At 39.4% G+C, this 22,108-nt stretch overlaps 1 protein-coding gene across 19 annotated transcripts in view; it reads right to left on the reverse strand.

Annotated features, from left to right (window-relative positions):
• The window catches only part of MYO9A (myosin IXA), a 177,933-nt gene that overhangs the window by 139,436 nt on the left and 16,389 nt on the right, over nucleotides 1-22,108 (reverse strand). The gene's annotated exons all lie outside the window — the stretch shown is intronic.

The following is a 22,108-nucleotide window of genomic DNA, read 5'->3' on the forward strand; positions in this document are numbered from 1 at the left end:
TCACCCCAAATCTCCAAATGACCCCTCCCAATGTCTTCAGATAAATTTTAAACAAACTGGGACCAAGATAGGTAATCTGCTTCATCCAAGAGTACTTGTTTGTTGTCAATCAACGTTCTGCACTGTGCAAAGTCTAAGATTTCAGGCAAATGCCCAGTTCAGTTTTAAATGGGCCAAACCATTTTTAAAGAACATCACACAAATACAGAATATTCAAATGCTGTACTGGTGACAAAAGTAAACCAGCTGTATTCTGCTTATTTATGCATCCATTACCTTAAAGAAGTTTTATTTGCTTACATCTCACTGTAGAACTACTTATTTATGTTTATGTGATTCATCCTCATGCACATAGCTTAAGTTTCAGAAACAAATTACTGTCTTGTTTGCTAAATATACACATCTCCACAAAAACAGCACGCCAAAGAATAAACTTAGCAAGAAGGTCTTACCCTCTGCAGGTATTCAGGATACATGCAGGAGATTGGGAACACTGCTATTATACTTCACATGTAATAACAAATGGAAACATTTCCTGAAAGCCAATTCCCATGAAGCTATTATATAGATACCCACGCTTGCCAGCTGACTGCCAGGAAGCTTTACATTTAACCTTCACAATGCATCTGAGGGGAAAGACTGCATAAATTATAATGGCACTCTCTAATGTCCCCAATATGAAATGATTAAGATGTAAATGAACATTTTTAAAAAGAACATTTGAGCTGTCACAAGCTAAAGAAATTATCTCCTGCAGATTTCCCTTTATGAAGCAGGCCAGTCACTAGCTCTTAGCACATAATGGGAGGCAAACATTTTCAGAGTATGGTAGTAGTCCAATAGAAGGGTTGCAGTTTATTCATTATTTCCATTCACAGGACAACAAGTGCTTGAGAATGCTACAGGAAATCCTGCTAGGCAAATTATAACAAGGTGCAAGAAAAAGTATACTTTTAGTATACCTGTTCTGGAATGTCTTTTACAAATAGTAGCAGGATTAGCTTTGTGATACATTGCAGAGGTTCAGTACAGATATGATCAGAAATAGTCTTTTGCTCTGCCACTTTTTCAAGCTGGTAAATCACATTTAAAGAACTACTGTACTGGTGTTGTCTGTGATCTTTGATCATAGCTCCTGAAAGAAGGAGCATTCCACACCAAAACATGTAGAGCTACAATAAAAAAATATTGTACCTGTGAGCCCTGGAGTTTGTACTCTTCCTTCTATCACATAAAATAGTACAAGACCTCTCTTTCAAGGCAGTTTGTATAGCATCAGAAGAGTTTGGATTCTTGATTTTCACTGATGCAAATAAACAGTTATATATGTGGATTGATTGCCAGCTACACAAAGGCTTCCGCCGGTGGGTTCCACGGCTATGCTCTGACGGCAGCCTAAATATAGCAAGGGATTGCTGCTTTGTGTGGCTGTGCCTCCAAAGCAACTTACTGACCCTTGCTGACCTCCAGGACAGCCTATAATACCCTTCCTGAGCAAAAGGTTACTTGGTTCACGTACGCTGCTTCCTCTTGGCCTAAGCCATGTTCCTATTTTTCATCTTTGCTGCTACTTGCCTCCCTGCACATTGCCCAATTCATCCTCTTTGTCAGCATCCTTATCTTTGTTTCTCCTACATTCACCTGAAGATTGATTATCTGATTATTTCTTCTAGTTCTATTCAGATAGTGCTTACTGCCATACTCCAAAAGAACCTCAGCTATTAGCTATACCTTCCTTAAGCAGCTTCTCAACTGACTGTCCCCAACCCACTCCCACCAACCCTGCCCTCAATCTTCCTGCAGCTACTCATAATTCAGAAGCAATAGGCAAATAATATCTAAAACTTAGGTCAACACATTCTCTATTTGTTGCAAGGGCAACCAACACATGTGTTTCAGATACTTCAGAAGTAACCAACATGGTGCTCTCCATATGCTGTGAACTACTTCCCTTATTTCTGACAACTGGCTACCCTGGCTGGGAACAACAGAAAATGCAATCCACAACATTTGAAGGGCACTGCAATGGCTGCCCTGTATCAGCCACTGGAAGCACCAAAGCTAAGCTAATCTGCTTCTCTCCCCCCCCCCCCCCAAATTTGGCAACCAGAACAGGAATGAAGGCAGAGTCATGGCTATGGAAACAAAATTTAACCAGCAGCCCAGCTGAGGAAGTGGGAACTTTGGTCATTCAAACTTAAATCCCTTCTCAGTGTGGTCCTTCAGCAAAACAAGACACTAATGAGGGCATACTAATAACTACATGCAGTGCCTTTAGAGCATTAAAAAATTGGGATTATTTCAATCCAGGTGGTTCTGATGCAGTGGAATGGAAAATATTACACAGGTAAAGAATGAGCAGCAATGAGGTGGCATATTTTAATCAATCCTTTCTCACTTGTTAACACATCACAAACTCCTGAGGACAGGAAGCTTTAGCAAAGCCGTTATGGTGCCAGCCTGTCTGCAGTACTTCCCATATCACCACATGATGTTATTACACTGGCAAAACTTACTCATCAAGTGGACATAAAAGCTATATGCAGATCTGCTATCTAGGTAAGGTAAAAGTAAGGACTCCTGGACGGTTAAATCCAGTCAAAGGCGACTATGGGGTGCAGCGCTCATCTCACTTTTTAGGCCGAGGAACCCGACATTTGTCCACAGACAGCTTTCCGGGTCATGTGGCCAGCATGACTAAATTGCTACTGGCGCACAGAGGAATGTGAGGAGTGCCAGAGCACATGGAAACACCATTTACCTTCCCAAGTATTTATCTACTTACACTGGTATACTTTCGAACTGCTACATTGGCAGAAGCTGGGACACAGCAACGGGAGCTCACTCCATTGTGCAGATTCAAACTGCTGACCTTCTGGCTGACAAGCTCAAGAGGCTCAGTGGTTTAGACCACAGTGTCACCTGCAGATCTGCTACCTACTGGTTCTAAGCCCCAATCATGATGTAGGAACACATAAAGCAGGATCTCAACTAAACCACTGATGGGATCATGGTTTCTCACAACAGTCTAGGCAGGAACCATAGTTAGGCTAGAGGGGACAGTTTATTTTCAGCATAAACACCTTGTCCATTTCTTAAAAGGTCTTCCTCTAAGGGTAGTCTTGCTCATCTCTGACCTCATACCCTATTATATCCCTGCTGTGACTTTCACTTCTATAAATTTCCCACTATCAGACAACTGAAGATAGATCTGTTCCCTGTGTTCTCTCTTGCTGCGCTCTCCACCTGGAACTCCTCCCAGAAACCCTTCAAGATTCCACATATCACCCCCCTCAAAATCCACCTCTGTCATGAAAATAAAATAAAATAAAAACCTAATTTTTCTTTGTTGTAGTCCCCAATATTTAACAGTATAATCTGCTTCGGCAGAATGCTGCTTGTGTTATCATACCTTCTTACTATAATAGCCGAGAAGTCACTCTTAAGAAAAAGTGTCATGATACACACTTTCTCCAGGCTAATAGGAGTACCCAGTCAGCCATTCAGCCCAACAGAAGTACCCCTTCAAGGATATAGGTACTTGTAGTGACATACATCTGTGTACAGTATATGCATGGTGTTGTACTTAATAGAGCATGGCTCAAATTTGAGGATGAGGCTAAAATATCTCACTTTTAATAGAATCAATAAACTGTTTGATGCAATGGACCATAGCAAGCTTCTGAACTGGGCCAAACATCTCAGTAGCACTTTGGGGGAAGCGGGGCGGGGAAAGGTTTAGGACACTGTTCCCACTGTCTCTGCATCTTCCTTTCTTGCTGAGTATTACTGCTGCTCCTTTAAGTTAATATTAGCTATAGTTTGTCCAGATTCAGGGGTGGGGGTGCTTAATCTAAGATGGTACACAAGCCTGAAGTTCATTCTCTTAATGCCAAACAAGACCAATCTTTGTTGCATCTGTTTCCCAAATATCAAACGACAACCCTATAAATCAGTGATGGCCAAACCTGGCCCTTCAGCTGTTTTGGGACTACAACTCTCCTCATCCCTGGCTAACAGGACCAGTCGTCAGGGATGGTGGGAACTGTAGTCCCAAAACAGCTGGAAGGACAAGTTTGGCCATCACTGCTATAAATGAAGCTGCTGATAGTTTATTTTATATATTCCCATATATGAATAACTTTTATCAGTAAATCTAAACAAAAACAAAAGGTTTCCAGCTAGTTTCCCTAGAAACACTTTGTAGCTTTCATTAGCAATATCAGGTCCAAATAATGATTGAGCCACAGTGACCCATCTTGCCACAAAATGTGTAAAGTCAGTTATAGAATAATCCAGGAACACCAGCTTTAAAATTCACACAGATCTCAACATCTGCATTTTAGCAAAGGAAAGAAGCTAGCTACAAGAAAAGCATGCATTTTTGTCCAACTCCTGTGCTTTCAATGCAAACTGGAAAATGTAGACGAGCCAATTGCTTCAAAACATCTTATTAGACCAGTAAATGCTACCCAATGCATTATACTCCACTTAAGAACAATAATTCTGCCAAGTATGCACAGTAGCTCAAAGATAAAGATGACAATGCAGTGCCTTCCTCTCCAAAGCTGTTTGGTATGTTTTTTAAAAACCACCAAACCTTAAAAATAAGCAAGGGCAAAAATGGAAAGCAACAATACAGAGAGGACATTGTTCACTGATAAACCATAAGGTCCTAATTTCAATTCCTGGCATCTCCAGTTAAAGAAGGGATGGTAAAGACTTTCAGGATGCTTCTCTACATCTGTACTACATATGGATCCTTGATATTTTTTTGGTTTACAGTATAAAAAGCAAAACAAAAAAACTCACTACCCCTCCCTTTTTAAAGGGGGGCATAGAGAAGGCTTCAAAAGATCTGAGGGAGCTCCACTGTGAAAGGCTTGTATATCACACAAAAACACAGTAAATACATTTTGACAAAGCAGAACAAAATGAAGTATCAAAATAATTATAAATGGTACTGTGTGAAAGTTCCAAACAGAACTGCTTTTAAGCCCAAACCTTGGGACCACAGTCAACTAACCTGAAAGCTAACATCTAGAGGGAACCATAATACAGTGGTACCTCGGTTTATGAACTTAATCTGTTCTGGAAGTCCATTCTTAAACCAAAAGCATTCTTAAACCGAGGCATGCTTTCACTAATGAGGCCTCCCGCCGCCAGTGCCCTTCCACCATTCGGATTCTGTTCTTAGACTGAGGTAAAGTTCTCAAACCGGGACACTATTTCTGGTTTTGCAGAGTTTGTAAACCAAATCATTCTTAAACTGAGGTACCACTGTACCTCTATACCAAGAAATATATGTTCCCCACCCGTCATTTACCTCAGTTTTAAAGAGCTGTTGCCTTCATTTCTTTCACTCCAAAATGGAAGAGGATAGCAGTGTTAAACATCACACAGATATCAACTGAAACTAAGCCACTTGATCTACATAGTGAGAAGTCTGCATTTATTACACTTCCTGAAAATCTTCAAGTTGTACATTACAAGTGAAAGTACTTCCCAAAATAATCTGTTAGGCTCCAGTTCATTCAGGGCAGCACACACATAACAAAAAGAAAATGAAACAGAGCCAAAACATCTCACCACAGTTTGCAACTGAGTATCTAAGTATCTGGAAGCTAACAAGGTTCGATTTCATGGCTTCCTGGTACTGTCCTATCAAACAGAATTACAAACGTTTTTAACATTCTGGAAAACAAAATGAACATTTGTAAATAAATTAAAATAATTGTTTCAAAAGATGGTCTTTTTTCTATTCTCGCTCAACAAGTCTTTGGAAACAGTTGTAGGTAGCCAGGCAACAGATTATAATTTCAGCATCAAGATTTTCATGGTTATAGAAGGTAAAGGTAAAGGGACCCCTGATCATTAGGTCCAGTCGCGGATGACTCTGGGGTTGCGGAGCTCATCTCGCTTTATTGGGCAAGGGAGCCGGCGTACAGCTTCCGGGTCATGTGGCCAGCATGACTAAGCCGCTTCTGGCAAACCAGAGCAGCGCATGGAAATGCCATTTACCTTACCACTGGAGCGGAACCTATTTATCTACTTGCACTTTGACGTACTTTCAAACTGCTAGGTGGGTAGGAGCTGGGACCGAGCAATGGGAGCTCATCCCACTGTGGGAATTTGAACTGCCGACCTTCTGATCGGCAAGCCCTAGGCTCTCTGGTTTAACCCACAGTGCCACCCGCATCCCAATGCCCACCCACATCCCAATAGAAGGTTACTCGCCCTTAAACAACAGCTTAGCATTCCTTTACTTAAGAAGCTCCTTCTTAAGTAAGTAAGTAAGCAAACCAACATACTGAGAACATGGACTGTGCACATCCTGGCTAAACAGCATTTCCTTTAGTGCTTTTCCACTCATAATTTGCCTTCAACTGTCTCTGCTTCAATTTCAAAAGATGTCACTGTGAACAGAAAGCTGTGTTTGTGGCAAAGCAACAATGCATGAGGCATATATACAGTGCACTTACATTTGTAAATTACTTCTCATATATTGGAGAAAATAATGAAACAGTCCTGTTAAATTAGCCAGTATTATTCCTATTTACTGATGGCAACCTGTAGGAATAGTGACGTAACGCCCTACCGGTGAGTTTAAGCCTGGAGTTCTGCAGCTAAACCAGAGATCGGAAAGCTCCAATTCTGAGCCAGTATAGTACCTCAAATCACTTCATCACGAGCACAACTCAAGCCAGACATGAATATCTGTTACCAAGTCAGACCATCAGTCCACCTCACAAAAAGGATATACTTATTGTTCACAAGAGAAAATGCTTCCATTGTCAAAGCACTTCTGCCTCACAGAACACTCAGCACATGACTTCCAAGAACAGATGCATAGTATCATATGGTTTTGCTTGCTTTTTAAAAACTGAGTGGTTAGGATTTTTCTATGGCACATTTATTCAAACCATTAATGATTGATTATGCTGCTGGGCACATTATTATGCATTTGGGCCTTAAAACGGATCATTTCATACTAAAGTACAGTACTAGGATTAACAAAACAATTTGGCTGGTATCATTGCTTCCCAAAGCTTTTTTTCTATTTTTTTCTTTGCTACATCTATTCCTTAAAGTTGAGGTTGGAGACATTTCTTTTGTTGACTTTGGGTCTTAAATGCTTAAACTGCAATGGGGCAATCTTTCAACGTATTCATAATATTTCTCTTACAATATCAAGACACAGAAACTCAGCTTTCCATTTCATAGGCTGAAACTTAGCAAAAACATCAAAGCTATGAAGCAAACAAAAGTTAGAATTGGAAATAATTTTTCACCATATAATCCCAACATTGTCATTTCATCGTTTTCTGTAACAATGTGGAGTTGAGTTACACCCTGCCTGCCAAGTATGTTGAGGTAACAAGACATTTGGAAACGTGATGAGATGTGACATGCCTGTAAATCAAGTTACTACTATCAGCTTGAGTTCAGTGGTTTAAGAATTTGGGAAAATTCGTCTGTTGTCTGAATAGCATTTGGGTCAAAGATTTTTATGTTCTTTGGCTTCCTTCATGCTTTACTTTGTTATTCTGAGGGTGATGATGGTGACTACTATTTAGACCATTTTTCAAAGGTTTAGTGCAAGTGAAAAGCTTTCCTTTCAGGCTTTGAAACAAGTGATGGAAACTTCAGGCCCATGGGCCAGGAGTGTCCCTCCAGCCATCTCCCTAAGGCCACATCACCTCTCCAGCCCTATGCACCCTCCTTAAGTGCTTTTGCCCAGCTGGAATTTGTCTGTGAACCATGTTTGCCTGAAAGGAAGATGGAGAAAAGGAGGGAGGTACGTGCAAATCATTAGGAGGTTTCGTTACAACCAAGTGGTATATATATTTAGTTTCATTATAATCAAGTGGCATATATATTTCGTTAAATAAATATGTATATTATATACACACAAAACCCCTGGTTATTTGTGTTTGTTTGGAATGTAGCCTAGTCTACAAAATAAAGAGTCGCATCCATTGCTCCATCCACTTTTGGCCTCCGGCTCCGCCTACCAGTGACAGGGCAGAACTAAGGCTTTAAAAGGTTCCCCACCTTTGCTCTAAAGTAGAGGCAAATTTGTTTACTTTGCCCTTTTTTCCGGCTATTCTATATCTAAGGGCTGATCAATATACCCAAAATTATGATGCATTTATTTACAAGTTATAGTCTGCCTTTCAATCAAATGATTCCCAAAGCAGTTTACAAGCAGTTTTGGTTGCAGTACCAAACACACACACACACACACACACACACACACACACACACACCCCTTGGTCCTTTTCATACACCACTTAGTATTCTGGACAGGGCCAGGCTGTTTTCCTTCAGGGGCAACTAGGAGCTTAAAGAGTCTTTCTTATGGAAGTGAGGATGAAAACCAACTTCCTGCAGAGTCTCTTTTTCTAATGGATGGGGCCAGGATGGTGTTCCTATATCATTTAAATGCATTGTGACTATTTGCAAGCACTAGTACACTCTGAGACACTCCAGAATTTGCCCTCTAGATTACCAGAGTCAACTTTGTTCAACGCTATATTTTAATGTTTGTGTAACATTTATACGTATAAACCACTTAAGTGCCTATTTTAGCATTAAGTGGTATACAAATTAAACAGCAACCAGCTGAAAATATTAATTGCTCAAATGTTTGAATTGTGCTGCTTAATACTTCTGGAACCTAGGGAAAGGCAATAGTGAAGAGTGCCTTAATGCCAAAGGAAGTGTGGTAGTGTGAGGGTCAAATGCTGGGAAATTTAGCCTACTGTTTTTAAAAATTATATTCACTTCATTTCACCAGCAGAATTAGGAACATTTAGCAGCACTTGACACAGCAGGCAACTGCCGGAGGAAAAAGAACAGAACAAGCGATCCATTCAGTGGGCAGCCTGTTCTGTCACAGTCCACTAGTAATGGATCAGTCATAGGGCAGATGCTACCTCTCAGCCTCAGATGCTTGGCTTCCTGGATATTTGTCAGTTTCAGAAGAGAGCCCTGAAGATTTTCTAGTAAGATGGGCATTCAGAACTACCGTGCAAATTGAAGCACCAAGGTTTTTCTTTTTTCATTTTGCAATTCTGCAAGAATGCAATGGTTCATGCTTATCATATACAAAATCCTGGTCCATCTGTCCACAGAAAGCTTGCCTAGCACCTATACTGGTTTTTTATTCAGTGTTAGGTGAATATTTTATTTTCAGGCCTTTTAATGTTCTTAATGGTGCTATATTTTTGTTTTATGATTGAATAATATTTTATCTTATAACTGCTTTTATATTTATCATTGTAAACTATGCTGGAAACTTCAACTGAATGATGGTATAAAATAAAAATAAAAAGGCACCAACAAATAATTTTTTTTGTAATCAAACATATCTAAGCCAAACCTTTCTGCAAGTGAGCAACTGACTCCCAAGTTCTTTGTGCTGAAGTTTGAAGAAGACAAGAAACAGCAGCAGAATCCTTCAGTTTCTTCCTTTTTCCCAGCACAAATGCAACATAAAAGCCAAGGCATATTTGTGGACTCTTGTGCTTCTCTCTAGAAAAAAAAAAGCTACCGTATGTCCCCAAAAAAGCAGGAAGGCAGAACCCGCATCCTGCAACAGTCCACCTCATAACTGTCACATACTCCCTACTCATGAGGATTCAGGGACTCGCAGATCTGTCTGTTTTCCAGTGAGGTGGCCAAACTGCAGTATCTGAAGCAGAACAAGACTACTGTAATGCCAGAGAGGCAAACAGAAGTCAATTTTAGGCAGGCAATCCAGGAAGAGACAGTAAATGTGCTGGGGGAGGACAGAAGAGAACAGACACAGGTTGCAGGACTATCAGAAACATGAGGAGGGGAAAAGGTTTGCAGGGCACAGAATCGAAGCATGAACATACAGGAGTGAAAAGGAGAATTTATGAAATGCAGCGTGCCTTTTGCTGCACAAAAGCATCTGCTAACAGGAAGGGGAAATTTATATATAGACAGGAAAGGGCAGTGACCAATCACAGTGTGAAGAGGTGTAACAAGGCAAAGAACTGGCAAAGCTACTTGGGCCCCAGGAGGCCCATGTTTTTCCACGCAAATAGAGTGTATGAAGGAACAAGACAACAACCTAGTGGCAGAAAGCAGTTGTTTTGAGTATGCCTATGGCCAATGAGCCCAACAATAGCAGGATATATTTCAAGCTACTGTATTTTCTACTTCATCTATATTTTAAAAATAGACCAGTAGTCATCTTTAAAAGGCAGTACAACAATTTTTCAATGTAACTACAGACTGAAAAACAGAATGACACCAGTATAGATTTTCAGGAGCAGTTTCCCCCCACTTTTTTAAGAACAAGAACCCAACTTCAATCCCAACCTTCAACACTAGCCTGACTTTTCAAAGAAGCTTAGCCAGCATATGTCAGAGGCTTCATGGGTTTTTTCCTTGTAGTACAGAATCTACTTCCCATTATTACCGTGTTGGCACCAATCTTTATGCTGCATCAGTAATTGTACAATTTGTGGAGAGGGAGGCAGTTTGTTTCAACTGTGTTCTGTTTTAATCTTCTACGCATTGTATACCAGCAAATGAAATGGTAAAACTAACTTGACTGGATTGCAGAAGTGCTTTGACCATTTCACTTTGAAGGAAGCCCAAGTTAACAACACACCTAGTGGACTGTACTAAAGGTCCATGTAACTCCACTGTCCTGCTGCTCACAGTAGGCAAAAAGATGCTTCCGGGAAGTGCACATGAAGGGCAAGAATACAATAGTCTTTTAGCAACTGGTACTGTTTTTAACTTCTGACTTTTATTGGTAATTTAAATTTAGTTTTTATATTTTTGTAAACTGCTTATAGGTTTTTACAATGAAATGGTGTACAAATTTTGTCAAAGAGAACAAAATATTGCCTCTAACATGGTGGTTGTATATACTTATCACAGTTAATAGCTGTTGATGGATCTGTCTTCTTCCATTAATTTGTCTATTTCCCCTTTAAAGCCTCTCAGCTGGTGGCCTTTAATGCAGAGACAGTAAATTCCAGAAATAACACTTTGCGGTGAAGTGCTTTATCTGCCATGAAATTAGCAATCAATTTCACTGAATGACCACAGTTCTTCTGACTTTCAAGTATTATGGGGAAAATGAGGGGTGGAAATCTATCCACTTTCTATAAACCATGCATTTTTTTATTCCTCTACATTTATAACACAGCACTAAGAGCAATTGTTGCTTAGTGAGAAGTTTTTCTTCCTTTAGGTGACAAAGAAGGAAACCCCTGTCTCATTTCCTCAAACTAGTTTGAGAAAGTACTAGACAACCAAGTACAGATGAAAATGAAATTAAACACACTAGGCAGAATTTAATTGCAATTTCAGATTTCACAGCTGAATTTAGATTGTATTAGTTTAAACTGGAATTTTGTGTGCCTTCCTTTTTCTTCATTCACTTATCGTTTTTCATCCAGCATCTGCCTGCAGTATGTTACATCCCACACATATCCCCCATATTCCTGGGGACGGAAGCACATGTGAGGGATGTATAATATGCCTTATTACAAACATAGCAGCTTGCACATTACATATTTTTAACACAGCATGGACTTCAACCCCAAAGCAAAGCCTTGCATGAGCAGTATGTGGTTCTGACGTCAAATAACTGAACCACATAAGCACTAAAAATACTGCTGTTGGTAACGGAATAGTTAACATGTAACCACGGCTAAGCATGAATAAATGAGCATGTGGGTAAAAACTGCAGCCACTATGCTCTGTCTCTCCCCCCCCCCCACCTCCAGTCTTGCTGCTTCTCTACCTAGAGCTAAGCCATGATTTGGTTTAGTGCTACATCTGAAGCAAGACTCATGGTTTTGCTCCAGCAAAGAACAGGTTGTAGCCAAGATTTGTTCTTGGCTTACTGCTCGTGGTTTGTCTGCAACAATATAAGCCACCAGCCTTGTTTCATTCATAATGTTAAGCCAAACCATGGCTTAGCTCTAGGTAGTGCAGCAACAGCAAGACCAGCAAAGGAACGAAGCCAGGACATGGTTTGGTTGAGTATTATGGCCCAGAATGTAACCCCCGCATAAGGGGGGGGTGCTTGTATACACAGCTCTGTGCCCGCTACGGTGTGTGGTACCTGCAAGACCTATGGTGTAGCAAAAAAAAGGTTGTGTTATCCTGAATGAAACTATTAGCTATCACCAATAAGCCAAATATGTAAGTAACCAGACTAATCAGAAAATACAAGTATCTGGCTTGTGACTTTGCACATGTTCTTTTTCACATCCCCAAATTCTGCTTTCCTGGCAATATATGCCTCTATCAAGCTCCAATAGCATCTCTAATAGCATTTTTTTTACTCTACTATGTGCTCTGGATTTGCAGATTCAAAACATGAATTAATTTTTTTTAATGTAATATTTCAGTATTTCAAGCTAGTTCTGGAATGGGTCCCTTACCTATTCATTTTGGATTGACTTGCTTGATATTCAGTGCAAACGAGCACAAGGGTGATATTTCCTTTGAGGGAGATAGGTGGTGGTGGTGGTTATATACAGCAGACACATTTCTATAAAAAGGCTGGTTTTGTAAATGCTACTGAACATTCTGATACATATACAAGACACAGAGTACTGAAATACTGTCAGTTCTCCAAAAACATGAAGCAGAAACTAAAAAGATTAAAATAGTACTGTCAAGAGCATTTTTTTTAATGGTTTCTCGCAAGTACATTTTGGAGAGTGCAATAACTGCCTGTAATTTCAGGTGCCTGGTGTCAATGCCTGTGAGGAGAACACTCTACCTGACACCAATGCTGGAAGGGTCCATGGAGAGGGGAGTGGTGAGCACTTTGTTATTCAGCTTCTATTGCAAATCCCTTCTAAACATATTTAGGGAAGTACCAACTTAGAGAGGTGTGTGATACAGAGGATGTGTGACTAGTCAGTGGGAAATAAAAGGGGAGTAGCACTAGAGCAGTGTTCCCCAACTGGTAGGTCATAAAGCATGTGTAACTGGGCTGCAGGCTTTATAAGGAAACCCAAAATAATTATTGCTTGTAATCCTTAACTGGTATGATAAACACCTCTTACATTTTATTTTGTTGGCATATTATAATGATGTGCTGACACTTGTAACCCAACTTCAGAAAGGCTCAAGTCTTATATTTTAACACTTGGGGACCACCTTCTGGTTCAAGAGCTAAGGTTCAAATTTTATGTAACAATAGGTTTCAAAAAAAGGTAAAGGACCCCTGGACAGCTAAGTCCAGTCAAAGGTGACTATGGGGTTGTAGTGCTCATCTTGCTTTCAGAGATTTGTCCACAGATAGCTTTCCACGTCATGTGGCCAGCATGACTAAACCACTTCTGGCGCAACAGGGCACCATGACAGAAATCAGAGCACACAGAAACACTGTTTACCTTCCCACCACAGCAATATCTATTTATCTACTTGCACTGGCATGCTTTTGAACTGCTATGTTGGCAGGAGTTGGGACAGAGCAACGGGAGCGCAACCTGTCATGGGGATTCGAACTGCTGACCTTCCGATCGGCAAACCCAAGAGGCTCAGTGGTTCAGTGGTGGGAACTAGAGAAACCATGAATGGTTCAAAGTCTTCACTACTGAGCAGTCAGTCACTGTTGAGAAAAAAGTTGATCCTATGAATCAACAAAAACTTATTCCACCTTATCTTGTTTTTCATTCAGGGCCCTTAAAATGTTTGTAACTCTTTTCACATTTATTCCCCTGATGGCATGGCCAGCTGGCATGGACACTACACATAACTGGTATGATGCATAAAATATTTCAACCTACAACACTCGTCCCACATGCTCCATTGTTGGAAATAACAGAGAAGAGGGTAACAGAAACAAAACTCTGGGTCTACCCAAATATTATTTCAGTGAATTCTTTACTTTATGCAAAACATTTTTAAGCAACTTACATACATAATTAAAAGCCATCAAGTTTAGCAAAAGAACAATGAAACCTAACCAGAGAGGGAGAAAGAAACAGCAAGAAACGTGATGCTCACCATCCCTCAAAAGTCTTAACCTTGCACCAAAAGGATAATAACATCTGCGTCATGCAGACCTCACTAGGAGAGCATTCCATAGACAGGGGATCACAACCAAAAAGGCCCTGTGCTTTATTAGCACCCTCCAAATACTACTTCATATAGTTCCTTTTGATAAAACAGAGGAGAGCCTCTTTCAGTTATTAGAAATGGGACTTGAGATATAGCCAGTTCTTAGCCAACTATCTTCCAGTACATCTGTAGATGATATGGCTTTCTTGTATTATCCATTCCAATGAAACACTAGCAGTCCCAGCTTATATCAGTTGTTTAAAACAACTCAGAACTATTTTCTACTTGCTCATATGATAACTACTGTAAACGCGAATGATACAGTAATAAATGATTTTGCTAAAAATAAGTGTATCTGAATCTATCAAACTAACCTAAATAAAAGGCAGATTTTATGTTTGTCTGAATTAGGAGTGTTCTAGGAAAAAGTCCCAGCAAAGTCAGAGGCTCCGGATTTACCACATTTCATTATGGGATCATGTAGAAACAGGGATATTTCACATTTGAAATGGAGAAAGTACAGAGTTCCCTACAGAATGATGCAAGCATAAGAGAATCAATAACTGGTTGTGGCTGAAACACCCTGAAAGGTTCTTGTCTATGTAGAGGATTGTCATCTAGGAATAACTGAGACTATCTTTAAATCTATTATTAAATGTCCAGCAATTACAATCTAAATATAAGGGACTACAAGTACAAGATTGTTATGTTTCACAAGTCAATTCTCTGGAGCCACGATTGCCCCAAGAGATTATTGCTGGAGTGGCAAGGCATTCACTAAATTATCATATCCACAGAATAAAAGTACTGATGTGGTAAACCTAAAACATTGAAAAAAGAAACACAATGCACCATCCATTCTTTGTTTTCAGCGTTCAATGAATCCTGCTTAGAATTCTTAAAATAGAATGAGGGATTGTCTGGAATTTAGAAAATTCAATACAATTTTACTGCCCACAAAAACAAATGGGAGGAGTAGAAAGGGAGTAAAAAAAAAAAAAAAGATAGAGGGGCCAGGTTTATATGAAAGAGGGGGCCAGGTTTATATGAAAGAGGGGGCCAGGTTTATATGAAAACCCATTATGAAAACTGCAGCAGAACTGAAGAATGACTTAGATGCTTAAAATAAGATGAACATATTATTCCAAGAGAGAGAGAGAATGAAAATAATTATTAACTTGTCTTCCCTTAAAAAATGGCTGCATCTCAGTAACTGTTCCCATATGACTCTTTAGTTTCACATGTACAGTACTCATTTGTCTACTCTTAGAGAATTTACTTCCTTTTAACTCCTGCCCTTCAAAATATTAGCCTGAAAGGGGGGGCGGTTGCTATCAGTAATAAACAATTACAGTTAACAGTACTTGGAATGAAACTGGTGCAAGTATCACTCAAATATACCCATTAGGCTATACAGACTTCTCTGGCCATGGAAAGAAAGGCAGGTTTGCAAGCAACTCTTTAGCTATGGGCCCCAATAAGAGATTATAAATTAGCAACATTTTTAAGATAATGCAGTTTGTTGTTTGAATATACTTTCAGAAGGAAAGCAATATGTCTTGAAATAGCATAAATAAGCTACCAGGGAAGGCTGAAAAAGTACAACTACTATATGCATTTTGGTTTCTCTTTCTTTCCCTTTGAAGACATAAAGGATTACTAAATTAAAATAATACTTGCAAATAAGAACAAATTCAGGGAAAGTGTTCTAATACTATATTTACTCAAATCTAATGCTCACCTTTTTGGGCCAAATTACGTTGCAAAATTAAGGTGCGCATTAGATTCAATGGCACATTTACATTCGCCAGCAAATACTTTTTTTGGTTTCAAGGTTCTGAAAACTGAGGTGTGCATTAAATTCAATGGCGCATTGGACTCGAGTAAATACAGTATGTACCAATTTCCAGAAGGGGTAGCAGTTCTTTAACTTTTTCTGTAACACCTATCTGACTTAATTGCCTCAGCCACTCTGGACGGCTTTCAACAGTCTCTCTCAGCTTAAGGTTCCTATATATATATTGTTGGACTACAACTCCCATCATTCCTAGTCAGAATGGCCAGTGGTCAATCATAAATAATTGGCCACCACTAAACTAGATTGAAATTAGATGATAAGTGAGATTAAGGAAAAGACAAATCCTTTGGGAGAACTATCAGATTATATTTAAACGAGTGGATATAAGATTGTAAACAAGATGATAATTTGCTTGAAAAAACTTTTTAGCAATGTAAGTGGGAGCGGGAGACGTGAGGAAGTCCAAACGAGTTATGAAATTTTGTGTATGACATAAGCAATGTTGTTTGTTATTTATGCTTTTCTCTTATAAAAATTCTCAATAAATATTTAAAAAAAAACAACAGAATGGCCAGTGGTCAGGGATTATGTAAGTTGCAGTTTAATAACATTTTGGTACTCTACGATTAAGAAAGGCTGTCTTAAAGACTAAAGGTAATCAGATGTGTCAGATTCTTCATTGTTACTCCTAATATGCAGTGCCAGATGAAGCCATGCTGGTGTATCAACCCATAATTTTCTCATTAATAATGGTTTCAGCCAAATAACATTGAATTTGCATTGGCTGCCAAGTCTATAGTTCTCTGGACCAGATGAAGGGTAGTACTCAAATTTAATAAATAAAACAAAACAAAATAAAGATTCATTCCCTCTTCCAGCCAACTGATAACAATAGCTTATGCATTTTTGTTAACTGATAATGATGGACAAAAAATACAATGCTGGAGATCTGCCACCAATATGCATGTTGATTTTGTGTTTTATTTATGTGAAATATTTATCTAAGGGTTACCAAATACCATAGTGGTTCATAACAAAAAACACAATAAACAATGTTTTCCAAAAAATGGAATCCAGTACTGTACTGCCCATGAGTCAACTAACCCTTCTGGGAAAGCTTACAGAAATAAGAGAGTTATTAGTATCAGATAAAGGTGAACCTGTACAGTGGTACCTTGGGTTAAGTACTTAATTCGTTCCGGAGGTCTGTTCTTAACCTGAAACTGTTCTTAACCTGAAGCACCACTTTAGCTAATGGGGCCTTCTGCTGCCACCGCACCACTAGAGCACGATTTCTGTTCTCATCCTGAAGCAAAGTTCTTAACCTGAAGCACTATTTCTGGGTTAGCGGAGTCTGTAACCTGAAGCGTATGTAACCCGAGGTACCACTGTACCATGTTGGAGTCCGTCTAACTTCAATGGGCAATGTGCTCTACAAGGCAGGAGCCACTGGTGATTGTAATGCACTGTGCTAAATTCTGTAGTTTTAGAGACATGCAGCGGATCATTTGAAGGAAGTTTATGGACGACTGATGGTCCACAGACCAAAGTTTGGGAACTCCTGACCTAGTGTCTATGAAGATGGCCTGTAGTCCATCCAAGACACGCATGATGAAAATGAAAAAGAACATTACTGAGGGTGAGAAAATGAATAGATATACAATGAAAGGCACAGAAATTTGCAAGAGTACAGTGGCTCAGAAAAGACCTTGCCAAAAAATAAATTGATTTAAGAAATATATTGAAGGAGATGTGGTAAGGTTGTGCATAGGAGGCAATACAGTATGAAAATGGCAATTTACTGGAAAGCAGAATTACAAATTTAGCATTATGTTTTATTTCAAAATCCTTTAACAACAAATGAGAAATTTTGCATACTGACAGTAAATTGGAATTTGTCAGTGTTCTGCTATTCCTTTGTTTGCTCCAACTAGTAATTTAAAGGAAACACTGCTAGATGGTCTAATTGACCCTATCCTTGTCTCTCTCTGTTGGTGTCTATAATTAGACAAAACTCAGCACAACACACCACCCAAAACAGGCCCTTTTCAGAGCCACACCCAATCCACTACTGCCAGTTTCAGATTTTCTTCCTTCTCAATACAGGCATAAAGTTTTATGTGATTCAACGAAAAGAATATTCAAAGCACTTTATTTCTTCAAATACTGCCACAAATACAGCATCAATGACAAAAACAGAATTTTAAAGGCTACATTTCATACTTTCATCTGTTCCAACACTCCTACAGAAGCCATCTACAACTACAATAAGAACACTTGCAAAACTTGCAATACTTTTGTGTAAATATCACATAACAGCAGAAACGAGATACAGGCAGTTTTAACCTTAGTAATGTATAACCAACATAGTGTTTTTGTGCAGAAACTAAATTGCATTTAAGTCAGATATTGACAACTGACAGCAGGTGAGTCCGATTCAGCCCCAAATCAACTTGATCTGTGCTCTAATAGCACCACTTTTTAATCAGATGAACTAAAAAGAATGCAGATTGATTGAAGGAAGAGACTATGGAGTAGAGGGAATGTGTGTCAAATCTGAAGTAAAATATGACGTTCAAAGTTACCATGACAGTTTGGGCCAACTTTTCTAATCTAAGCAAATTAAATGCAGCTGACAATGTTCGGCATTTAAGGGGTGGGGGAACAAATCAACACACATGTATGATGATTATTGGAAACTGGAACATGAGAAGGATCTCAGGACTCTAAGTTGTGGTGTTGTGATAGGTGAATTGTATACTAGGATTTGTAGTTTAAAAAAAGATATGATGGAAATGAAAGCGTGATGTAGAAATGAAAGCACAGCAGTACACAAGCCATATTGGGATGCAGTGGTACCTAGGGTTACAGACGCTTCAGGTTACAGACTCCGCTATACCTCGGGTTAAGAACTTTGCTTCAGGATGAGAACAGAAATTGCACCGTAGTGGCGTAGCGGCAGAGGGAGGCCCCATTAGCTAAAGTGGTACCTCAGGTAAAGAACAGTTTCAGGTTAAGAACGGACCTCCAGAACGAATTAAGTTCTTAACTGTACTGCATTGTAGCCAATTTTAGTCATACTTAGAGCAGACCCACTGAAAGTAATGAGCATAACTAACTTAGCAGAACCTTTCATTTCAATGGTTGTTTGACTAAAACCTAGGTGATACAACCAACTGTCTCCTCTCTCACACCATCACCACCTCAGAGTTTCTCACTCCAAAATCATCAGATATGCCGATATCCAAACAGCAAAACAACTGGAACAACTTAGTCAAGCAATCTGTTGTGCTACAGTGAAGTTAGACCTCCAAAATAAAATTTCATCTTTACTACCAATATCATATTGAATAATTATGACAATGAATATTTCTTTAAAAGTCAGAATAAACTTCTAGATCACTGCCAGTTTACACGTCTTTGCCTTAGTCCTAGAGCATTATTGTACAAACAGCCTCATCTCATCCAACTAGATCTTGTATTTAGCATTCAAATTAGCATTGCACTTACATGATGAATTCACTGATATTACCAGAAATTCAATTTCAGTAGGAGTTAGGGAAACTGGAGGATCTTTACTTGAGAATGTAAACCAGTGGCATAATTCAGTTGACCTACCATGATCTGTTTTGGAACTAAGTTTATGCCTAGCAGAGCTTTCTCTTTAAAATATTGCTACAACAAATGATGCAGAAGAGGATAATTGGCACAATACTCATATGTAAAATATAATATATGTGAAGCATAAATTAACTTAAGTACAAATTAGCTGGTGTCAATAACAAAATGAATATTGCAGTTCAAATTATTCTGCATATTCTAGAAGCAGTTTTCCAGCAGTAATGGGACTGCATTCTTCCATGATTATGTCATTCACTACTCCACACACAAAGTTCTATGGCATGCATCCAATGAATACAAACCACTGTGATACTGAAAGAAACAGTCTAAAACCCACCACATTTTGAATCATAGTGTTTGGGGCTGACAGACATCTTTGAAGTCAGACCCCAGCCCTTAAACAAGACCAGTACAGTATATTGAAACCATAGCTGATAGTTATCTCAGAAACTGTTAACAAACTGTGCAGTCTGGCAAAAGCAGCTCTATAACCTCCTTTGGTAATTAATTCTTCTTCTAAATTAAATCTGTCCAGACAAGTTTCTTCCCTATATTTGACCTAATACTTAACCAGTTGAGATCAGTGAAGATTATCACCTCCATAAAATTTTCCTCCCATGAGTATGCATTGAAAATGATTCCTCGTGGAGAAAGATTATACTGGCTGAAATTGGTCATCTAAAGAAAGTCACACACACAAGAGGACAGGCAGGAAGCTAATATCCTGCTTGTGCATACTTCCTGAAAAATCCATTTAGATGACCAATCTCAACTTAAAACCCCTCCCTTCAACATAAGCCTTGATGAGAAACATGCAAGCAATACTCTCATCAACACATTATAAAAGCTTGCATAGAGTAAAAGGGGTACATGTCAAAGGACTTAAGGAAGCAGGGGTGCCAACTTTAATAAAATATTGGGGAGCAGGTAAGCCCCACATAATCGATTACAAGACACACACATCATTTGAATGGCAATGCCCATCAACGGGCCCCCCCTCAAATATCTTATTTGTGGGGGCAAAGGGATCTTGGCTCCTAGGAGTTGGCTCCTATGCTAGGAAGGTAGACATTAACTTTAGCATTCAGCACAACAGTATAGCTGAAAAATAGACCCCAGATGAAACATGCACTGACGCAAAAAATCCAAGGCATGTACAACCATTTGAGAGACAAATGATCATAGGCCTGCCAACACCATTATGTCCCCCACAGCAAATAAACCTACAAATGGAAGGTGTGACATCCTGGGAGCAGAACAGTTGATTAATGCACACAGTGGGAAGGTGAGTGAGCTGGAAATTAAAAAGCACAAGAGGTAGACACACAAATATACATGCTCCCTGACCAGCACTCAGAAGCAGCAACCATCCCATCCATACTGCTACCAACAAGCATCCCCTTTCTTCTTATACAGATGTAGGCATCCATCACTCTAAGATCTGCACACAATAGCACACAAGTACTGCCATATCAGCAGAACTGAACGATGGCGCACTCTGTGTGCTGCTACACCACCTTAACACACTACTCAGGGAGCGCTGGGTCTTTTTAGAATGCTGCCACTCAGTCATGGCATCAGTTTATCACTGCTCCAAAACAAAACAAAATGGACAAAAGGCCAGAAACATATGCATGGTGTGAAGAGGTAGATAATGAGTGTGCAGCATATTACAGGCTAGGCTCACTGGAGACAACAAAGAGTATTGGCCTGACTGTAATTGCTGCCTTTGGCTGTGTTATCAGTACTTATAGACTCCCTCTATAACAAGAAACATGAAATCTAATCCCTCTGCTACTGAACTTCATTACCTTCTCCTACTGCCTTTACACATCTCTATCTACATTGAGAAAAGAGCAAACAACTTTTCTGGAGCAAATCAACCTTGAACAATCTAAGGAGAACGAATGACAAAGTATACAAGGATAGGGAATTGAATCCAGATATTCAGTTTTATATCTGCTACACACTAACCAACGAATGGTCTCAATATCACAAAGAGTGAATGCTGCTGTTCCCATCACGGCAGTTTTGCTTGCTGTGCTGATCATGATCTACAGCACTGGTCTTCAACTGATAGGTTGGGACTCACTACTGGGACAAAGGTGATCAAACCAGCAGCATTACCATCATAAAAATATAAAGGGGGGGGGGTCCCCAAGTGCATATTTTGGTTAAAGGTGGGTCCTAGGTCTTGAAAAGCTAAAGAATCTAGAGTGGGAACAGGCTGTTCTTCCCAAAGCATCATCATTTTTGCAATCTTTCAATAGTGTGACCCTGACTCTGATGGAAAAGCCCAGTGTATATTCATCACCCCACCATGAAAACAAAAAAATCAAGTGCCACCTGGCTCTCCTGAGTTTGCCTGCACAATCCGCAAGTAGTGAGGGGAAAGTAGTTATAGTTAGCATCATGCTTTATTAAAAAAAAAAAAAACCTGTCAGGAATTCTAACTCATGCACCAATAAAGTATCATGTTCTAGGTCAATACCTCCTGAAAACTGAATCCTTTTGAGGACACTTACTTCTTCTTTCCCATCCTTTCCAACATTACTAAGCAGTTGGAAGAAGCTAGGACAAAGGGTGAAAAAGGAGCTGTGAATGGAGGGGAGCACT

This window comes from Podarcis gaigeae, assembly GCF_964106915.1.
Source record: "Podarcis gaigeae genome assembly, chromosome: 14".
In the NCBI taxonomy this organism is placed as follows: Eukaryota; Metazoa; Chordata; class Lepidosauria; order Squamata; family Lacertidae; genus Podarcis; species Podarcis gaigeae.